The sequence below is a fragment of the Cygnus olor genome, chromosome 2, assembly GCF_009769625.2.
Source record: "Cygnus olor isolate bCygOlo1 chromosome 2, bCygOlo1.pri.v2, whole genome shotgun sequence".
Lineage (NCBI taxonomy): Eukaryota > Metazoa > Chordata > Aves > Anseriformes > Anatidae > Cygnus > Cygnus olor.
This window is the reverse complement of record NC_049170.1, coordinates 79763312-79781815: the sequence shown is the minus strand read 5'-3', so window position 1 is coordinate 79781815 and position 18504 is coordinate 79763312. Positions and strand designations below refer to the sequence as shown.

The following is an 18504-nucleotide window of genomic DNA, read 5'->3' as shown; positions in this document are numbered from 1 at the left end:
AGACCATGTCCTTTAGCTACTAAATATTGCACTTTGGGTATGCTAGTCCTCAGAATATGACAGATTTCCATGTAGCAATGAAAACCGGACTCTTTCTTATCCCACAGCTGCTGGATAGACAATAAGGCTCACTGATATCCCCTAAGTACCGAAGATGGAAGAAGTGTTATCTCATATCTGGAGACAGATAAGAGAAGCAGCTGTCTGGCTGGAACAGATAGAGGTCTTTCAGGTAACATTTTTTCTCATGCATGATGATTGAAAGTAATGATGGGTCAGGGCCTATGTGCTGTCATAGGTGAAGACAACTTCCTAGTTTCATTATGACTGTATTCCTAGTTAGCTTGGTATTTCATAAAGTATTTTGACATATTAAAAATGGTCCCCAAACATCCCACATCCAAAAGCAGCTTCTGAAGGCAAAGAATTGAACAGGGAATTTTCTTTGTTTGTTTTTCTTTTTTTCAGCCAGCAAACAGTATTTAGTCATCTATCAAAATATGTGTATGCAAGGACTGGCATGTAATGTGGCTTTTTTTCTTTTTTTTTTGGTGTGGCGGGATGGAGGGCTTAAAATTGTCCCTGTATTCATAGAGAAAGGGCCATATATTAGCTTAGGAATAGCTGCAGGTGCTATAAGAGGTGAAAATCTTTCCTCTGTTTCATATTCCTTGAGTCTGACATTGATTCAACTGTCCAAAACTGGCATCCATACCTTGTCTTGACTTCACAGACTTCCCTGTCTGAACATGAAGACATGCTACTAACCAACAGGATGAACATTTCCAAGCCTACTTTGAGCTGCTGCCTATGAAATGAAAACAGCAAAAGAAACAGAAGTCTTACAACCTTCCTCTATCTGAACTGTTACAGTGCTGCCTTGTTCTTATCACCCAGCTTCAAAGTGTTTCTAGAAATACAGAATATGAGTGTCTGGCCTTCACAGGACACTTTCAAGCGGAAAGAATAAAAGGAATAAAGATGTGCTGACCTCATTTGTCCCAGAACTGTTCTAATACAGCAAGAATAAGGTTCATAAAGCCTGAAAAACAAGATATTTTGCATGTCAACTTCTAGATTTTGGTCTTTAAATTCAACTGTTGCAGTCTCCACAGGAAGTGTATGAGGTATTATCTAAGTGGCTTTTGTGAATGTGACGTGCACTAATAATACACCTTAAGAAGATGATTCTATTATCTATTTTCTGTCTTCTTCATAATCCACTGTTGGGACATGTTCCCTGAACTGATGACCCTGACCACATAAACATGAGAAGACCCTACTGACAACAACTGCATGGGATATCAAGGCCCATTTCTCCCACTGTGGGTAGTCACTTCACATAATCCCTCAAATAGTTTAATGATTCTTTCTTAATTCTCAAGAATTCAGTCAAAGTAATGCATATATGTAATCAAAAGAGAGCAAGGAAATGCAGAAAATGTAGGAGGGCTTAAAGGAAAGCAAATTAAAATACATTGCAGAAGAACTCAAATGAGATTGCAGCTTTGCTATTAGTCCATATGTGTGCATTGCAGCTAAAAAGATTATTTATTTATCCAGTTATTTCTATTCTTTCTTACTTGTGGATCTGCAGTTTTATTAAGTACTACACAGTATCTTTTTGATACGTCAGGATTACCCTGCCAAACCAGATCTTTGCTCCTAATGTTGAGATTTTTGCCTTTGGAAATTGCCAATAAGTGATACTTCTAAGTAGCTAAAGTCCCTCTCAGTATGCTTTAAATGTGGTAGTTCAGACATGAAGGAAATTCTGAAAAAAAGAAACTTGGCATCAGAATAGCTGCAGTTAATAGAAACAAAGGATTATACCAAGAAGCTGGAGAGATAGTGGAAATGGAGTGGGCTTCTAGTCTGACACAAGTGAAATCCTAACCAAAGAAGGTGCAAGGAAAGGAGAAAAAGAGGTATTTTTCTTAGATATTGAGTTATGGATTGCTGGGAACACGTTTGAGACTTGAAAGACAAGTGCATGCAAATTTAAATGATTTGCTTGAAAGATGGTTGCTCAAAGAAACTTTGCTTGCAGGTGAAGCAGAAACATACAGTCTTGGTATCATGTTGTTTCTTTCTCTTTGTGGGAGAAATCTAATTGATTTAATATTTTCTATTTGAAATTTCAGAGAGGGGAAAGAGGAGAAGTGGAAAATAAAGAGCAATGGGAATAAGCACCAGTGCTTATAAGAGGTCAATATTATGATACTGCATGATACATCATCTTTAGTTAATAATAATGAAAAAGAAGGCTCTACTGTTGTGAGGTGCTGGAATAAGGTGAGAATTCCTTGCTGACCCTTGTGATTAGATTAAGCACTGAAGCATGAGATTTATTTTCTTCCTTTTGACTAAAGAATTATTTGGTCTCTTTAAAAAAATCTAGCAGTAAATATCTCCTTCAATTTCTTCAAAATTTTCCAGTATTTTACTCCATCTTTTCTTTTTAGATTTGGGGGAAGCATAAAGAAAAAGGATGGATCTATTTTTACTCCATCAACACAGTTCGATCTTAGCCAAAAGCCTGATCTAGTGCCCAGTGAAAAATGATGGGATACCTAGGTATTATGTTCTGCTTTCTCTCAGGCTGCATAACCTACATTTTTGAAATCTCTTGCCAAATCAATCAATCTGCATGGAATTTACTCTCAGGTACTTCAGAAACCAGCAATAGCTAAAACCTTTGTGATTATCTTCACGAGCTTATAGAAGATGAGCAAGTTCCTAGAGGACTGGCAGAGAAAAGTCATTATACCTACATTTAAAGGGGGGGTGAGAGGGATGGGAGTAGGGGGAAGCAATCCAGTGAATTATAGGGCCTTCAGCCTAACTGCAGCACTTGGAAATTTACTGGAACAAACAACCAGTTTTTCTGTATCTAGAGGATAATGAGGTACTAAGGAATGGATAGCTTGGCTTTGCAAAGAACAAGTTGACAACAAACCAGCCTGATCTCCCTCTCTTTGGTAAGATAACTAGCCTAGCAGATGCAAGATGAAGAAAATGCAACACATCTTGATTTTCCTAAGATATTTTACACAGCTCCCCAACTCATTGTCAAAGGCAAGATAGAGGAATATGGCCAAGGTGAAATAAGAGTAAGGCAGACTGGAAAATAACTCAAAGAGCAGCTAGCAGTAACTCAATTTCTCAGCTACTGGGAGTCAACACCAAGTGGCCCCCCAGGATTTTGAGCAGGGTAGATTTAGATTAAATATAAGGAAGAAATTCTTCACTCAGAGGATGGTGATGCGCTGGAACAGGTTGCCAGAGAAGCTGTGGATGCCCCATCCCTGGGAGTGTTCAAGGCCAGGCTGGATGGGGCTTTGGGCAACCTGATCTGGTGGGTGGTGTCCCTGCCCATGGCAGGGGGAGTGGAACTGGATGATCTTTAAGGTCCCTTCGAACCCAAACCATTCTATGATTCTATGATGATTTTGCTTCATGTCCACTACTATTCAATATTTATGTTAACAGCATGGATGATGCAGTATAAATATGAGGATGACATCAGGCTGGGAGATGTTGTAAGCACTTGGGAAGATGGGGTTAGAATTCAAAATGATCTTGAAAAATTGTAGAAAGGGTAAGAAATCAATATGAGAAAATTCAATAAGAACAAGTAGAAAATGCAAGCCTTAGAATAGCAAAATCAAATGCCTAGGCATATGGAGATGAATAATGGCCTAGGAATCAGCACTGTAGGAAAGAAGCTGACCAAAAACTGAATAGGAACCAGCACCTTGATGCGTGGGTTGTGGTAAAGAAGGAAAATGCCATTCTGTTTTCTATCAACAGAATGTCATGTGTGTTGTGTGTTTCATTTGTGAAGCACTTATACTGGCATCCACAGCATAGAAAGTCAGCATATCGCAGATTAAAGATGTGGCCAGACTCCCAAGCTGCTCCCAGGAAGAAAGCAAGAAATTGGAACAGTAGTCTGGAAAAATAGGACTTGTGAATAGGTTATAAAATTGTATTTGCTGAGTCCAGAAAAAGAAGAATTGGAACATGGCATAAAAGCAGACTTTAAAAAAGTGTAATATATATTAACAAGTGTAATAAGAAGAATGGTGATCTACTTTTTTTCTTAGTTTCCAGGAACAGTGGAAGGTGCAGTAAACCTACTTTGAAACAAGAGGAATTTAAGTTAGAAGCAAATCAAACCTTTAGTATAAGGCGGGTAAAGTATTGGAAGAGATGACTGATAGAAACAGTGAAATCTGCACTTTTGTAGCTTTTAAGAAAAGGTTAGAAAGTAGGCTATTGGAAGTTGTTTTGTTGACTTTTGATCTTGTATCAGAAGCAAAAGACAGAAAGAATTTAGAAAAGTCCTACATTTCTATGACCCCAAAACTTATAAAATCACATCTTACAGTGCAAAAAGAAAACACACGCAAAAAGAAAAAAAAAAAGAAACACACACACACAAAAAACACTTTTGAGTGCTCTAGTCTTCCTCTATCACCCTTTCCCTCCCCCCACAGTTAGCCTGAATCCACATCTGCTGTGAATAGCCTTTACTAGGTAAGTACCCAAACCAGTTGCTTTTACTAGGTTGTAGAGGCGTGGATAATACTTTTAAGCATATGTGAACATAACAGATGAACCCTAGGATGATCAGTGCTTCTCATGATAATTAGAAAAAATATGAAGAAAAAAACCTCATGCTTTACTTGATCATTGTAAGTAACTGGTCTTTCAAGGAGGGGAGATGACCAGAAGGTGCTTGGCTGTGATTGCTTTACTGTGGGGCTGACTGGGAACAGTGCCTTCACCCCATCTGCACTCTGATTGCTCCCACAGGTCTCCACTTCTATAAAGCACTAATTTCATGACAGTCAAATATCAGATCCAGAACCTTGTATGCCTAAATGCCTTTTTTTTTTTTTTTTTTTTTTTAGATTATCCCTTCAAGTAGGAGGTTGTACCCTTGTTCCCTGTATAAGTATTTTCGTGGTGTAGAGTACTCTGTAATCTCTCTATCCACACTAAGCTGTCACCTTATTTCATAAAATGATCATCAAATGATGTTGTATTGATTCAGAAGAGGCTTCTCTTTCTGTATGTGTAACCGAAACTCTAATAAAGTCTGAGTTAACATACAAAAGTGCTAGCTAGGCTGAACTCCCTGCAGCTTTGTAAAAGACCATTCTTCCCTGTCACCTTCCAAATCCCTATATGAAAAGATAAGGACTACCCGCCCACTTTTCTTATTGATTCCTGCCTCAGAATATAAGTTCACAGTCTAAGTATCCAAGTGAAAACAATAAACCAACCCTTCCTGTTAAGTAAAACAGATTTTCAATAAAACAAAGTTTGAGCCCCAGTGACTCCATCATAACCTGTACAACATCACGGGGTACATTAAGACAGTCCTCTTCCCATTAGTCAGTTAAAATATCAGAGAGCCCCTAGCTATTTCTGCATTTTAAAAATGATCAGAACTTACTGTAATGGTAGGTGCTCTTTCTCATGTACTATAAACTCACTTTTCTGTTTATCTAAATTCACTTACAGCTGGCATTGATTCACTTTTGGCCTATACAGTCTTAGAGCAACGCTTTACATTATTGCATTTGATCTTGGATGTGCCTTGTTTCCGTAGCAAGCAAAGTGGTTTTTTGTGCAGAAGACCAAATTTTCCCCCAAAGTCTCTGACCTAGTCTCTAGGTTTGAACAGATTTTGCACAGCACAAATCTTACACGCTTTGCCTATTTGCACCTTCCAGTACGAATACTCATGTGAACAGAGCCATGAAGATATGACCTGCACTTCCACAGAGGCACATAAAAGAATTACAACACCTCACCATATACTTTGTAGGCACAAATGTAGCTTTTGCATTCAAAAGGCAGAGTTAAATGTCTATATTATATCATTTGTGTCCATTAGCCTATTAGTTGTCTCATTAGCAAGAATGAATAACTGCAGGCATAAAATAGGTCTGAAGGAACTAAAATTTTATTCGGGTACTATTTATATTACTGTGACATTCTTTGGGATTGAAATGCAGTATAAATTCATAGTATTACCTGTCAAAAATCTATCACCTCATCTCCAGCCACTAGAATATCTTCAAGAAATACTTTTCCTGCCAATCAGAAGATAATAAGCAAAATACAGCCTAAATGAAATTTTCTACTTTTTAATGTCAGAATGATCTCAACTTGCATAATAGAAGGGGACTGGGTTTCTTAATCAATATTTGATTCACCTAAAATAAAATAGTATAATATAATGTAATAAAATATACTATTAAGTAATGTAATGCAATATAATATGACACATATGGAATGCATAGTGTCTGCTTTCCCTAGAAGATATGACACGCTTATGAATATGCATCATTTGGTAATACTAGGAAGGGCAAACCCAACACACATGCAACTCACATCCATAATTACTTGGACAGCTTCAATGCATGGGGACTGTAAGTCACCTTTAAGTCCAGGGTTTGAGACACATTCAGGAAATGATCAGATTTGATTAAAGTCAGTTGCTTCTAATTTCTAGATAAATATTGAAGGTAGAGTAATAAACCAGTGAATGCGACTGACTCAGAAAGCTACAGAGAAAAGCTGTATTTTCAGGATTTAAATAGAGAAGCGTTACCTTGCAAAACTCATCCAGGGAGAGCGTTGCAGACTGCGGGTGTGACGTGTTGACATGGTGGACTGGGCTGTTGTGTTTCTGCTCAGAGACAGCCTCAAGCACCACTGTCCAAGGCTGGAACAAGGTTTTCTGCTTGTCCCCTGCTTTCTACAAGACCTCTGTGCTTACCTACATCTTCCACCTGTCCCAGCTGGCAGAGGTGCTATCTGGGGTCCTAGAAGACACCCTTCTCCAACCATTTTGAGAGATGAAGGATCCTCTTGCTGCTGCTCTGGGCAAAAGTTGGGCACCCTGGGCAGTTCATACACTTAATATTCAGGCAGAGGAAGGCCTTCCTCACCAGGAGCTGACCCGAGGGCTGTGCATCCCTGCCTGCTCTGGCCTGTGGAGGTCTCACGGTCACCCTGTGACAGAGTCACTGCACCAAGTGGGGCAGGTAGCTGACTGGGAAGCCGGAGAGAGAGCCCCAGCTGAGCAGACAGTGCAAAATAATCACTGCTCCTTGTCCCGTGCCAGAGGAGGGAGGAGGAAAGCGAATATTTTCTCATGTGCAAGAGCTGCACTGCTCCGCTTGTGGAGGCTTTCACCTGTCTCTGCAGCTTTCCTTATAGGACAAAAGAATTTTTCATTAATGACCTTCCCCACACACCATTAATTTCAGTGGGTGGGCTCTATAGAGTAGTTACTAGTCATTTTGCTATGAAGAAAAATCGAATAAACTACAAAAATGTGAACAGTGATTTGGAAAGAAATACATCAAGGACAATAAAACTTTTGATTTCTGGTTTAACATTCATTCAGTATTTCAAGATTAGCTGTAGTGTCTGTCTAATGCTGTTAATTAGCATAACTGAGCTTCATTCACTGTAACTATTATTTTCAAACACATATATTGCTATATATCCCCCATTTTGTTTTCCCACAAGGCACATTTCAAAACAACATGTGCTGTTTCGGATGCAATACCATATCAATCTGATTATTTCGTACATAATAAGATATGCCCTAAGATAGAGCACTGCAAGATATTTATTTAGAAGGACACCTTTGATGTTATGTGAACTAAAGAAATCTTTAAATTCTACTGAAATAAAAGTGAAATTCAATGTCACTATAATCAATCTTGATCCACTGCAGGAGTCAGGGCTCCGTACAAGTGCCATTCTAATCTACTTCCAAACACAAGTTTCCAACTAGACAGTCAAGACACGCGGATTAGCTCTTTGAACAGGAATTTTCTGAAAGCACAAATAGAAATGTATGTGCCTAACGCCTATTTTACAAATCAACTTTTCAATTAGAAGAGTTTTACAACTTGTTTAAGAATAACTTGTCCATGTCACTGTCAGTCTTAAGTAATGTATGGGTTTAAAATTAGAGCCTGCTTGAACAGACTTTGAAGAGCAAATAATGGAATTATTCCAGAGCCTTTTATATGGATACCGATGACTGCAACAGACAGCTACTTAATATTTCTGAAGAACTGTTTCAGACAGCTTGTCCAGATCTTAGAGAACACAGCAGAATCATTTGTTTCTTACCAAGACAAAAGTACAATGCTTTCTAGATCTTTCCAGTTTTCAAGCAACCCACCATATTCAATGAGAAGCAATATAGAAAATGAACTTTTTGCCACAGAGAAAAAGAAATAGTAGCTTTACAACATACCTTTCACTATGTTTGCACTTCTCTGTGCTCCTGCCGCTCAGTTTACACACTGCCTTTCTCTTGTGCACTCCTGGGCAGTACAACAGGCACTTCAGCAGCTCTGTCCTCTTTTGAACACAATCATCTCTAAAGAAAAAATTTCATTTGTATTATAGTATGCGGCAACTTTCAAGGAAAAAAGAAAAAAAAAGACATCACCACAAACCAATCAGAATATTCTTTGTCTGAAGATCTAGCCTCTTTCTCAACTGATGCACTAGTATGTGAATGAGGCCAGTAATCCATGAGGTGAGGTATACAGAAGCCATTCACTAGAAAAGATGCCAGGAGAACATAAGCTACATGGGTGGATGGTGGGAACAATAGCAAACATTTCATGTTGAGGTGGCTGGGAATGAATAATGCATGTGTTGGGGAAACAGTTGCCCCATTCTGGCATGGGGAGGATGGAAAGAGTGGGCGTGGGAGGTATTTTCCTGATCAAGTTAGCATTTCCAATTAAAATCATCATCTGCATAGACCCAGAAGACGTGGTATGACGATGAAACAATGCGCAAATATCCGAGGGGGAACCAATTACCGTTATGTGAACCCACAAAGAAAGCAGCTCAGATGCAAAAATAGTATTTTATGTAGGGAGGCAGACATGCACAAATGAAATGAAAGGACCAAGAGAAATGTTAGCATGCTATGTGTTCTTTTGATCTGATGTTTTTTAGATATGCTGTATAAATGAATGCTTCGTATTAGCTGAACCACCCTTTCAAATTATTGTTAATTAAGTAATAATCCCTGAGAAATCTGTCATTACCAACAGTTAGGAACTGGTTTATTATGTTTGCCCCAGGCTATTAATGTTCAGACACAATGGCCACTAATTGCAATAAGAACGAATTTCCCTAGATTTATACATGCATCTTCTCACTATCTGGAGGCATATTTTTGTTTTAAAACTTTGCTTTTTAACTTGTGTAACTGGAGCAATGGTCAGTCAGAAATTCTCTAATCATTCCTCACAGAAATCATCATTAATGAAAAGAAAGCAGGTTTTCATTAATGTTTTACATTATTAATTTTTTGTTGCAGACAACAACAGTAGAGGTTATAATCCCTATAAACAATGCATCAGCTCCAAATCCAGCAGTGCTAGCAAAAGCATTTTCAATCAATGCAATGAGCTTTGGATCAGTCCCAACAATTCCTTTAAAAACAAGGGAGGGGAGGGGTGCCAGTTGTTATTTTCTGAGCTTGCATTACAGATCTTCTTCCGTAACACATTATTAAAGTAATGAGAACCCATTTCTGGGATGTCAATGACCGAACTATGACATTTATTTCTGTCAGTTGTTTTCCGTGTAGACAGGCCAGCTGGCCATATGAATTATTACTAAGTATTGTTAAAGAGAGAAATTGAGAAAATTAATCCAGAGGCAGGGAAAAAATCTACCTGGAATGTAAAGTGATTCGCTCCACAAACACTTTTCCCCTCTACTCAAGAGCAGAGTATAAGGAAAAAGCCTTAAAGAAAAGCTGCCATTGTCATTGCATTTTAAAAGCATCCACATGACAATTTTAAAAGAATTGCCATTTCAGCTATTTCTTAAATAACCTCTTTCTTCCTCCATAATCATGTAATGGATTTCTTTCACCTTTTGACTAGTACTTTTTTTTTTTTTTAATAAACTTACACACTCATTTTGCAGGAAATTATATTTTAAAATGCTTCTCAGAGATGTTTTATCCTTACAGTTTCATTTGGGTTGAATTAATGCTGAATCCTGATTTGCAAAAATAGAGAGAGAGGAAGAGAGGGAGAGAAAGAGAAAAAAAAAAAAGCTTAGCTTGTACCCCAGCTCCAAAACGCACTTATCTTCAATTCACATTTCCAAATCAATCTTATGGTAACCTTTATCTGTAATAACAGAATTATTCTGATACTTCTAAAACACATACAGCAGCAGTATAGTTATCTACCAGACTAGATAGTCAAATGACTTTCCTCCCCCTTTCTTTGCCAGTTCAGAGTTTGTTTTCAAGCCTTCAGTGCTGGTTCTCACTTGTTAGTTTTTTTTATTTTATTTTCTTTTTTCTCTTTTTTTTTTTTCTTTTTTCTTTTTCTTTTCCTTTTTTTTTTTTTTTTTAAAGGTTCTCATCTCTCTTTTTTCCCCATTAAGATTCGAATGGGCTGGTACCTCAGCCAATATGTCTATACATGCCTGAATAGACTTGCAGAAAAGCGGGGTCTCCTTTTGTCTGGGCCCGTATGGCTGTATGTCATTCCGCACCGATAGGCAAGGGCTTCTCTCTCTGTGGGAGATTTCCAATAATTGCCAGAACAAATTAAACTGGGGCTTATCTGTTCCTCTCTCTTTTCAGCTTGAAAACGAAGGGAACTGAGAAACAAGACCAATTTTAACTGGTGACAATGCACCGTAGAAATAGATTGGATACAGCTTGTGTGAAGTCATGTTGTAGTCAGCAGTGGCAGGACACTGCTTTGAGGAGCGAGGTGGTGTCGGGCTACATGGACCCAGCCGGTTCTCCGATCTGACAAAGAGTAAAAAATGAGTTGGGAGGTTACGAGCAGTCCATATAATCACCATTGTGACAGGCAGAGATGAAGGGAGGAGTATTTCTGGTCATACTTGAGTGGACTGGGCAGCCGAGAGAAGCAGAGACAGAGTGGACTGCAGTGTATAAAGAGGACAGACATGGTGTATCTTGAAAAAAAGACACGAGGTGTCCAAACAAGTTCTGATATTTCCCTCCCCCCAACCACTGCCATCTACATAGTTTCCCACCATTTTCCGACATCTTATGCCTCAGCCTTTGGGCAAGTGTCATAAAGTACAATGCTAAACCTCAACAGACAGGGAGAGTAGTGAGGATGAGTTCTGCCCCGCCTCTGTGGTGAGCACTTGGCTGTCTGGGGCTGAAAAGAGTGTTTTAGGAGATAATATAGTTATCAGACACATATTTTCTATAGCAAAGAGCTGTCATCTTCCTTTGCAGATGAGATAAAGTGAGTTCAAAGTGCTTTCTCCAGGCAAAGATAGACTCAAAGCTGTGCAGTGGAAATGAATTCTTTGACAGTGTCTGACAGACAGAAATGTGAACCATCAGATTTGAAAGGGACCTTTAATTCTTGGGGCTTCTGAATGCCAATAAGAAATATTAGGATCTTCTCTTGACCAACATGATTACTGCTATCACACAAGAATATGTCAAATACCTTTCAACATACTGTTGTCAGTCAAGCTCTAAAAAGCCATCACTCACTGTAAACTATCTTCTCAGCTACCACTCTGCCTCAGTCAGGCTCTGCCAGCCTCATAGTCAATGAGAAACTAATATGAAAAAAAAAATAATAATCCAGAAGCACTTAGTGTTAGGTTTTCTTTTCTTTTTCCCTCAAGCTCTCATGTTCCTGATCTGTATCAGAAAATCAAGAAAGAAATTGTGATACAGTCATTAATGCAGACCAGGGGGTTTAACTTCAGGCTACAGGAACTGGATGCAACATCTATTGGTAAGGTCATCATACAATTCGTAGGAAAATACACATATATATATTTTTCCCTTAGGAAAATCTTTTTAAGGCATTGCCATAATTGAACCATCTGAATTAGAAAGGGAAAGGGCAAACATTAGACCTAAAGGCAAGAAGGAAATAGGGAGTAAACTGGCGGTTGATATGGCACAGAAAAGGGGATTGAAGGATGAATGTGGGAAGAGATGTGGTGGGAGATAATGGTGGGCAAGAGTAAGGTTCTTTTCTGAGAGTAAAGAGAGAGGCTGGTCTGTAAAGCCTCTATACCACTCACAGCTGATTTGGAAGATGTGGGTAAGATGAGCAGTTGGATGTACAAAGCCCCTCTGTTTTAATGCTATAGTCCCTTAACCCAATCCTTTTTTAGGCAGCTCCTAACTGTTCAACATTTTCTAGGTTTAAGATTCACCACCCTCTGGTATGATTTGCCAAACAGTTGATCATCTTCTGCTCATGTCAGATGGATTCTGAATATATGCAGTGTTTAAACTACCAAAAATTCTGAAGCAGCTTGAATAGGGCATCCAAAACCAATGACCTCAGTGTCTCAGTTCCTCATTTACAAGGTAGGAGTAATGTGGTAAGAGCACCTCATCTCACCTGAGCAACGAAAAGACGCACCTAAAATGGTGATGCCAAAATCACTAGTCATTTTGTCCGTTTTGTTATAAAGGTAGGCAGAGGCAGAGGATTTGAAAACAGTTACAAACTTACACCTATAGCTGGATAAAATGTTTAAAACTTCAGAAGGGAAGTAGACCACTTCAAGAGTCATATCAAATTTATTGAGATTATTAAGACATAAAATCTTCATTTGGATTCCTTCTTTGGGGGGAGCAAAGATATGAAAATTCTATATTGTTGAGCTTTTATGGACTTTGGAGACCACTTATAATTGCAAGTAATTGCAGAATGGCATGAATTACAACACTGGTTGGAGGCCAAATCAGTCTATACTCTTTACAAAACCTCTTTGGTATCATATTTGGTGGAGAACTCGGGACAAGTGTTATCCTAACAAAAAAAAGTGCTAGGATTTTGCTACACATTTGCTTTTATACTGATAAGATCATTCTAACATTATATGCAAAAAAACAAACAAAAAAAAACAAACAAAAACACAAACAAAAACATAGTAAAAGAAGTGAAATCATCAGGAAAAATCAGAGGGATTGAAAAAAGTCACATTTTCAGTTTGTAATGTCAATCCTGTGAATGGCTCTTGGACTTAATTACTTTTCTAACTTGTGAATCTTAAACAAGCAATTTTGTTTCTTAAACAGCCCATAACTAAAATAATTACTTAAAGAGATGTTTTAATTTTAGATCATTTTAAAATGTCTCTGGAGGAAGCTATGGAAAATTCTTAACAGGTTCACTTTCCATTAGGTACTCAAGAAAAATTTAGCAAAGTGCAAGTTTTACAGTGTGATTTTCAGTTCTAAAAACTGTGAACAGTCAGCAAAACTGGAATAGCAAATCCATCCTGAATTGACTTTTTTATAGTCATAAGCCCAAGAATTCAGCTTTTTCAGAAGCACACACTTCAGAGATTCTGCACAATTTTAGCCCCATACGTTCTTGTTTCTAGCCATTCTTCTTAATTGGGGCAGATAGGAGCTAGCCACCACCCAACAGGCTTACACTGGAAAGGGGTATTTTTTAAAACTCTACAGAAATCATCTTCTGTTTCCCTCTGGAAAACACAGCAAAGTCAATAAAACCAACACTCCTGCAAACAAAATAAGAACTGAGGCTCTAGGATCAATTTCAGTCATTATTTATATTCAGGAAGCCTCCTTACTTAGGAGGAGTCGGTAAAGGGGATTTCATGTCTATAAAAGGGGCTAGACTGTCATTGGACTTTAATCAGTGCCATGGTAGAGAAATCTGAATATGGAATAAACATGTCCTTTATCAATAGGCAAATACATGCATAGAAGTAAACTTTTGCAGAAAAATAAAGGTCAGAAAGTAATTGCATGCCAGGGTGAAGTTAAGAATGACTTCTGAAGTCAATACACAGCAAAGAACAGGCAGTGCTCACTGGAGGAATGGGTACCCCTTTGCCTGCCCATGACATCAGAGCCTCAGGAACAGAGGGCTGTCACTGCTCCTTGTGGCACTCAATCTGCCTGGCCCGCTGCTCTAAACTGGAACACAGCTGACGGCTTCAAAAGGTGCGAGATGCCTCGCCAACCTGTCACGTGGCTCGGAAGAGAGCAAAGCTTTCCTGAACCAGCCATGTTTACCTTGCAGTCCTTCATCCTCTTACTATGGCTGTCAAAGGCTTAAAATGCCTACTTGCATTCAGACCAAGTGCCGCAGCAGCCTGGCTACTTGGGTGCTGGCTGCCCTGCTGCTCCCTGTGCTCGGACACGGCTGGTCCCACCAGAGGGCTCCCCAGCCTGGGGCTTTCCTCTACACTGGCAGTCCTGGGAGGAGATGTTGGGTGCCCCTGCAATGAGGCAGCACTACCAGCCACGTCAGAGGAGGTGAGAGGGAGAAGAGCCAGCACCCATCGCGCCCTGTTCCAACTTACCCTATGCTGCTGATGGGCTGGATCATTTCTTGTACAGTCTTTCCCTTCAAAAACTGGGAAACTGGGGGTGATGGCACAGGTAGCGGGGTCTCCGTTACAGTGGGTTGGAGCGAGGGATGCTGATCAGCTGGAGAGCCCGACCTTCAGTGCATCACTTGTGCCTAAGGGCCCAGCTCTCCTTCCCCTGTGATTGTGCTGCTTCTCTCAGCTCGCTGCTCCACAACCACTTAATTCATCAGCTGTTTGGCTTGGCCTCGATTGCAAACGAATCCAAAACCCCCTTCCCCTCTGCAGCTTTGAATTGCTTATTTTTGAACACTGGACCGAAGAGGCTTCTCTTGTTTGGACACCCTAATCCCCTCTCCCGTCTGTCAAGGACCTCCTGTTCTGCTGTTTGTTGTGCTGGGGCAGAATTGACACCCCGCTGATCTCAACTGTCTTTGTGGCTGCTGGCCTCGTGCTCAGAGCACCGAGCTCTGCAAAGGCTACTGCAGCCTCTCTCATTTTCTCTTCATACATTCATAACAAATTTTTCCTGATTCAGCAAACATACGGTGCCCACATAGAAAGAGACCCCTTTCTAGATGTGTCCTGTGGTAGCTTTTAAGCACTCATGTCACTCTGCATTATGATGCCTGGGGCTTTTAAAAGCTAGGGAAGGACTGGAAAATGTTGTGAGTGGGAAATCCCTAAGGAACACCCACTTGCCACAAATACTTCTTGCTAATTCTGCAGATGGCATGTTCCTTCTTCTGAATAGGACATTAAAATGAGCTCTTGCTTACGTGAGGCTATTAAAAGATGCAGTAGTCCTTCCAGCAAGGGCAGTGGTGAAGTCTTCTCTGTCCTTTCCAGATTCCAATTCAGTTAATTACATGTGTAAGGCACATTGCAAAGCTCCACCACTAGATGCTTGATTCCCACTAATACTTTCTACCTAGCTAAATTCTGTCTGCTTTTTCATCTCTGTGTAGCAGTCATCTTCAGTTCCTACACTGGACTATTCGAGAGTGTACAGCCTCTTTAACTGCTGCTCTGTTTTATTCCAGATGTGATCTGGGGACAAATGAAATGATTCTTGCACATATAAAATCCATAAAGATGAAAGGTGTTATAACTGTATGTTAATTATTCATTACTAGTATTACACATACTAATGTTTTCCTCAAAGTACAATGCACCCCACAGAGCTGTAAACATGTTAAAGAGCTGTAGTTTTTCATTTAAATTTGGCACAGAACTCAAATGAATTTCACCAAAGAGGTAGGATCAAGATCAGATTTTGTGAATATAAAATCCCTTCCTCACCTAGGGATGAGTTTAGAGATAGAAGGAACAAAGAGTTCAAACATATGCGTTGTTGATAGCTTCTGGAGTGCCATGAAGTCTTCTCGTCAGATAGAGCACGATTCAAAGCCACCTACTAAAGCACATCCCCACACACACAGCAAGTATGCTGAAATCTCTGCTGAGCACAAAACTGCTTAACACTGGCTGCAAAATTACCCTGTAGGCTGTCCAGCCTGATTAACTACTGACGTCAACAAAAATAGCAACTGGAATTTCCTGCAGCTAAATATATATATTTTTTCCCTATAAAGCTGTTTTGGGTCTAAATACAAAGATCTCTGCACAACCGTGTGAAACAATCAACTACCAGCAGTAATGCTTAATGGCTCTGTTCAATGTAAACTGTGCACTTAGGAGTGATCATGGTATAATTATAGGAAAAATGCATTAACAAATAAAACTTTAAAGGAAAAAAAACCACTCAAAATTAGACAGTAAGTTGGAAATGAAGTTGTGAATCTCAGGTAAATTCAATACAAACTGCCATCACTCTAAATAGGAATAGCAATAAAAAAAGCCTTGGTATTATATTGTTATGAATGAATTGGCGAGTGTTCTCCTGTTGTTTCACTTTTTCTAAATTCTTCCAACAGATGCTATTAAAACGAAATAAGATTAAGTTGTAAAATGGAATCTTCTGCAGTGGTAATCACAACAGACTAAATGACTGTCTCAAGTTCCTAACAGGAGGCAGCAAGGAGCTTTTCCCTTAGGAAAGGGATATTAATGCTGGAATTTTCTTTCCTTGCAAGTCTGACAAAGCCCAAGGTTGAAGTGAAAGGATGTGAGCAGAGAAGTGAGATAGGGTGCTGGATGTGATCCTATCGCTAGATGAAACGTCTGTCTATGAATGTGAACGTTTGTGTACCTGGATGTACATGCACATATATGTTTAATTCGCCTAATGTCAGGAAAAAGAAATATATTTATGCTTCATAATATACAATCCAGTTATATAATGGAAATACATGAAATAACTGCTGCCCAAAAAGGAGTGATCAGATGGGAACAGTGACTGGCAGCTGCTGGGAGGAAGGAGAAGGGGTCAGTGTTAGGACACCTGGGACAAGTTCTGTCCTGGGATGTAAACTGGCAAAGGCAGCTTCCAGCTCCAGCCAGAGGGTACATCCAGGGCTCGAGTCCCATGCTGTAAAGTCTCATCCACCCCAGAGCTGTCAAGCATTCAGTTTCTAGCAGGCAGGAAATGGCAGTTCCCCAAGCACGTGTGGTGTAAAAGGCAGAGCTGGGAGCTGCTGCAGGCCAGCCAGGAAACCTCACCTGTGTGGCCCTGTATAAATCCAGCTTGTACGTCACTGGCCTTTTCTTTCCTGCTGACTGGAAAATACAATGATCACTGCAAGCAGGAGATAGGTGCAGCAAGTGCAAAACCGTTTTATGTTTTGGACGTAGCACTGCATTAACATGAAGAAAATCAGAGGAGCTCAAGCTCAATTATTTAGGTTTGTCTCATCTGTCCAGACCGAAGAACTCTATAGGGTCACAGAGCCGTTATCTTAGTCTTTCATGTCAACAGATGACAAGATTTTTGTTACACGGGAAAATTGGAGATATGTACATCTTCTGGGGTTTGATCACTACACAGCCTGGCTGCACTCTCCAGCAGCACATGAAATATGCAGCCCATGTCAGCTTCTCAGCAGCATCCCTGGCAGTTCTTGTGAGCTCCAGTCTCAGCAGGAGGTAAGATGCTATACCTCATTAAATCAGCACCAATCAGCCACCTATTACTGGTGCAGGAGAAAGGCTCATTCAACAAGTGTTCCCAGTAAGGAATAATCACTAATAATGAACACTGCATGAAATTCTACATTATCCGTTGAAACATAGGCCAGAGTACCACAAAAACATCTCCAGTGCTACTGAAACTTGAGCACAAGCACTAGGATAACATGTCAAAAGCTATTTGAAATTAGATATTTGGATTAATATTTATGCACTTATTTAAGGGCCCTCAGCTCCGACAGCCCCTAGATGAAGTAGACAATATGGCTTTGGCTTTGAAAAAATTAGCATGCATCTTAGTAGGGCATTTTAGTCTCCAGTTAATGTGACTGGAAAACATAATTTTCCCATAATATAATAGACATATTTGGGGGGTTAATTTTTGGTTGAAACACTTTCCTCCAGGCTTCCTGTAAGAAATGAAATCTTTGAGTTTTTTTTTTTCTTTTTCTTTTTCTTTACTGTTGGTTATTGGGAGGTGGGCGGGATAAACAGAGGGCAACAAAAATGGAAGGTTAAATAATACCAGGTTTCTCAGGCTATGGTGAAAACATTAGACAATGCCCTCTCTGCTCTGCTCAGACACACAGTTGCTGTTCTGAAGAGCTGCCCATATGGAAAATTCCTCTTTTTGACCAAGGAGGCTCTGCGCTAATCCCTACTCTCTCGGAGCACTTCTGCCCTGCCTCGCTACCATCACTAAGGTGGACTGCTGCATCTTCTCTTTGGGTTTCTCCGAGCCTCTCTTGAATTCTCACTCCACGCAAGATAAGGTTTTTATGCAGTGTTCGTGCACCTTCCGCTGGACTCCCAAACATTCAGCACCCTCTCAATGCAGACAAAAATGTTTCTTTCTTCAGCCTTTTGTGAGTCTCAGAGTTCACTTGACTTACAGCGCAGTGGGGGCACTGATGTCTGACTCTAAGTTATGGCATGCAATGTTTGCTGGCACCCATTATGCCCATTTGCAACGTCCCCAGGCTCTGCAGATGTTCAGAGGGCTTGGGGATGCCCAGGGCT

At 39.9% G+C, this 18504-nt stretch overlaps 1 protein-coding gene across 1 annotated transcript in view; it reads right to left on the bottom strand.

Annotated features, from left to right (window-relative positions):
- CDH20 (cadherin 20) overlaps window positions 1-18504 on the bottom strand; it is a 115268-nt gene that overhangs the window by 44696 nt on the left and 52068 nt on the right. Inside the window, exon 2 of the mRNA XM_040548838.1 lies at window positions 8300-8425. The gene's annotated coding sequence lies outside the window, so the exon portion shown is untranslated. The remainder of the gene's footprint in view (window positions 1-8299; window positions 8426-18504) is intronic.